Source organism: Leiobunum rupestre, chromosome 2, assembly GCF_980474605.1.
Source record: "Leiobunum rupestre chromosome 2, qqLeiRupe1.1.hap1, whole genome shotgun sequence".
In the NCBI taxonomy this organism is placed as follows: Eukaryota; Metazoa; Arthropoda; class Arachnida; order Opiliones; family Sclerosomatidae; genus Leiobunum; species Leiobunum rupestre.
The window spans coordinates 3,645,309-3,650,000 of record NC_143385.1 but is presented as its reverse complement, the minus strand read 5'-3'; the positions used below and the strand labels follow the sequence as shown (position 1 = coordinate 3,650,000).

Genomic DNA, 4,692 nt, shown 5'->3' with positions numbered 1-4,692 from the left:
CGATTAAAGTTTTGTTCTAAAGGAACCCAGACAGACTACATGAACCTGAATTTGAGAACCGAACTTTACGAGAGAGAGAGAGAATTAGAGCACTGAAAGATGAAACAAGGAAGATTTGGGGAGTAGAAAAAATAAGAGGCAATGATGAAATGACAAAGGTTTATTATTATTTTAAAAAGGGAAGCTTTTTATTGTGGATTAATTTATCGCTGTCATGTTGAGACAAAGTCCAATTCGAGTCTTAAATTTATTCCGAGTCTACAATTTGCAGTTGAGCCCAATCTGAGCCTTATATTAGTCAGAATCATTCCAAAAATTAAATCATGTTTAAAATGAGTACCAATGTAATTAAACATTTTTAAATATTACGAAGTAATTAACTAATTTTCTTCAAAAATGTTTTTTAAATTTCTAGATTGGTTGGTTTCTAACTTACAACAGGAGCTGTTTAATATTCACCAACAATATACCATAGAAAAATATAATATATTTTACATTTCCATTTCACAAAATCAATGTTAGAAATCTCTTAATTCTAATCTGAGTCAAATATTAATGTATAAAAAAACTAAAAGAGCTTAGAAAGGAACTTTGTTTTAGTTAGCTGTATAATTTTATATAAAATTGAAATTATTTTTAAATTTCCTATAAAAATAAAATACAGAAGTTAAGAATTTTCAATCTCTTAAAACTTAAATCCTTAGTAATCCTAATGAAGTGGTTTGAGTAAACCATATCAGTTAATTTTCCACTCTGGTGTACCTTTCCATGTAAAAGAGTAGCGCACCTACATGACTCTGAGGTTATAATATACAAAAAATATATAAACCATTAGAAAAATTTTAGAACTTGCTAATAAGTTACAGAAAATATAAGAACACAATTATACCCAATAACCAAATCGCAAGCCCCACCACAAATAGTTCTATAAAAATTGTCAAGTCCGAGGCGTACCAGCCCGGGTTCAGGGGTACATTTTGAACCGTGCGCCTAAAACACTCCTATCTTTAAAATATTAAAGCTATTTATAATTTGTTTTGTCTAGAACCGGGTACCATTTACCCACAGTACGCCTCTAGGTCAAGTACCATAACCACAAGGTAACTGACAGATCTCATAGATGGGTAACATCTTGATTTGATGTAAAGAAACTGCCCATAAATTTATTTATTTAAAATGAAAAATTAGTCACAAATTAAAGCAGGAATAAATTAATCGATATCACTATCAACTCACCACACTCGATTATAACCCACCGATAAAATCGTTCGCTTCAAGATGGGCCACTGCTTTTTCAAAACCTTTGAAATGTTTATTGCTGTTGTTGTCAATGATCGATTTTAAATATAATTGTAAATTTCAACAGATGTAATTTGTAGTAGAGTTGAAGGAAGGGTACGAGTTTTCCAGTAGAATATTTTATCTGGTTGTGGAGCATCTTTCCCGCATAAATCTATTCATTAAAGATATAAAATGTTTAATGACTTAAGTTATTAAAACTATTTTTTTAATCAACTTACCTTGGAAAAACTATTACGACACTATAACTTTCAGGGGGGGGGGGGGTTGAGGGGAGTCGTGGAGATTGGAAGGGAGGGAAGATTCAAAAAGTTCCAATTGTAACCTTGAGAATCTGACCCACGCACTAAACTCGAGGGAAATTTAAATACTTATTTCCCCGTGCCGTATATATCGAATTTATTTGTTCGGGATCCGTAGAGTCGTTATTGTTACGGAGTAGGTAAATGAAACCAATAGTAGTTATGCAAAAATAGTAACTCTTTAATTTGTACTTGGTAGCAACGTATGGAATATTGCAAAGGCACTTAAAGGATATGGCTGTCGCTATAAGGCCTGATGGGTCGGTAACAGATTGAAATTAAACAGTTCTGGCACGGCCAACTTTGATTTCGCGCTGCCGCGCTATAGCGGCCATAACAATCGCCGTGTTTTTGCAAAATAAGATTTTTCCCGCCAGGGAGAAGTAGCGCTAGAACTCCTCACATATTTTCTCTTTTTATTGCCGCCTTCCAGTGCAATCAGCTGTTATTCTTCAAAGAAAAAGTCGTTTTTTCCCAGGTTTTATATTTTTATTTTATTAACGAAAAAGTAAATTAATATTTTAGTTATATTTAAATTATAATTTAGCTTTGAAATATTTTTAATACTCTATTTATATTCTACGACAATAAAAATAAAAAATGTGTATCTCCGGCTCTGCTCCGGCAGATGTGGTCAACACCTTATCACGGTAATGCGTAATTATGAATAGTATTTTTTATAAAACCAATAATTCAAATATTTTAAATTAGGTAATTATTTACCTACATCTTTAAAATAATGTTGTTGATAATTATTCTTGATATTAAATAGATATATTTTTAGTATAGTTGTAAAGTGAATCTTTGAATAACAAAGTAAATGTTACTGAAGTTTGTATTCTTTTCTAGATATTGGCTTTTTTTCATGCTTAGCAGAAATTGTGCGCGTTATGTTATCCATAACCGGAGGGACTATTTTCTGACAGACTATTCCTGCAATTAATTTGGCAGGTTCTGGATCACAACTATAAAATAGTGGACAGAGTTCGTGCTTTGGCAAAATGCATTTCTCAAGTTCATCGTAAACACCTTGAGACCCGCAAATGTTGCACAAAGGTAACTATTCTTGATACAATTAATATGAATGGAAGACTTGGATATTTAAGATTTCCTCTATCTTGGTTTTTAATAAAATCCAATAGTGGAGAGCTGTGACATGGCTGGGAAATGTTTACAACGCAGCAGCCACAAAATTCCTTCTTTTGTAATTCCCTCAAAAGTCAAAACATACCCAGCTAAGTATGCTTCACAGGCTAATTTTAAAGTAGAACATTGAGTTTCAGGAGTGATCAAAAGGGCATCTAAAATATTTTTATAGTCTTCAGGAATTTGATTGTCGGACAATTTAGAAGGTCTTGTATCACACCAAGGAGATGGCTTTTGTAACTCCCGTTTCACCATTAATTTTTCCAACGTATCTATTCAGTGTCATCTTTGATGGGAGCTTGAGGAAACCATTTTTCCTTGAAAATTCGTAACCTTTAATTAACCTGTAATTTTAGGTTTTGACGCCAAATTTTGATTGCAAGTTATTTATGGTGACTTTTATTGAGTTTTTTTATTTCTACAATTTCTTTTTCGATTTCATCTTCAGCCACCTCAGAAATATTTTTTCCTGAAGAACTTGCACTAGCACTTTCAACATGACTGATAAATATTTTTTTAAATAAAGATACAAACCTGAAATATAATCGTCGTCCTTGAAATGTAGACTACATCTTTACCATTTTCACTCATTTGAAAATCTTTTCATTTAATGATTTTTAACCATAATAACCGAAGATTTTCATTGCTTGGGAACTCGTGAAAAGACAAATCTGTCATATTTTTTGTATTTGAGGTACAAGACGGTATGGTTTCATATTTATATACGTTTTATTATTAATAACAATAAATCAAAAATTACCGAGACGTTTCTAAGCCCGATTTTCAAAAATGGCGCCTTGTATCAATTACGCGTCTCTTTATATGAAATTCTCCCCTCTTTGACTAAAAAACATTTCCTTTAATTAGTTTAGTTTATCTGGCAATTTTACCCGAACATAATTCTAAAACGTGTTATTTTCATTTCATTTATGCCAACGTGTTTTTTCCGAAAAAATTATGTTATTACGAGAGAAACCGTTTTTTTCCGGATTTAATTCGAGTCCCCCGCCTTTGCCTGTAATAAAATTTTCATATTTTGTGAGGAGACGTAGCGCCCTAGCGGGACAATTTTCTTTCGCTTATTTACATGGTTTTTGAAAATTTTGTTATGGCCGCTATAGCGCGGCAGCGCGAAATCAAAGTTGGCCGTGGTTCTGGATAGTTGAGTTTCCGGATATTTACAAGAGAGTTTAATTTTGGGCTGGAGGACTTGGTTTAGTTTACACGGATGAATCAGTTAATGTTCAAAATAATAATTTAAAAGTACTTATCAATCTTCTATATACAAAGTCTTCTTCACAAAACACAACACCATTATGATGGTCACTCGGCATTCGCCAACACACACAACGTCCGACACACGGTACTAAGATTACCTTGGTTAACCCGAATCACACACCCTAATTTAAACATTAAACTATAACTCAATAAATCAATAAATAGCAACATACTGATAAATAACACTAAACGTTAATGAAAATTATAACAAGGTATTAATTAAACTGTAATCTGACAAACATCATAATCTCAAAAATAAATAAATAATCTTTCCAATAATATTTCTAATTCTGTTTCATACTAATTCTGTTTCATACTGTCCCAAAAATAAAGCTGACTTGACTTTATATACGGAAATAAAAAACAACTATTATCTTTTCAGGGTTCGAAAAAACGAATTACGGGGCTGCCAGAATAGACGCGATTCATTTATACAAAATGATATTATTAGCCGGCCCCTAGATGGCCATACTGAGGGTAGAAAATCAAAAAATGTTTAAAATAGCAAGATGATCACTCCCGAAAGTTAACGGGTCGTGATAAAACTTATGAACACCACTACCTAGCAAAATTTCAGTCTTGTTCTTTTTGGATTCCTTTGATATTGTAGTTGGAGCCTTTCTTTTACAAGAGCATTCCTCCAATAACCATTGTACATATCAAATTC

The 4,692-nt window shown here is 32.5% G+C and overlaps 1 long non-coding RNA gene across 3 annotated transcripts; it reads left to right on the top strand.

Moving 5' to 3' along the window:
- Nucleotides 1–2,116: 2,116 nt before the first annotated feature.
- Nucleotides 2,117–3,137, top strand: LOC149955544 (uncharacterized). Of its 3 annotated transcripts, XR_016478114.1 has the most exons (4): nt 2,117–2,251; nt 2,451–2,657; nt 2,744–2,840; nt 2,920–3,137. It is a non-coding gene; the product is annotated as an uncharacterized LOC149955544 (long non-coding RNA). The 3 variants fall into 3 exon arrangements; XR_016478113.1 differs by having other exon boundaries at nt 2,553–2,657; nt 2,744–3,137; XR_016478112.1 differs by having other exon boundaries at nt 2,744–3,137.
- The last annotated feature ends 1,555 nt before the right edge of the window (nt 3,138–4,692 follow it).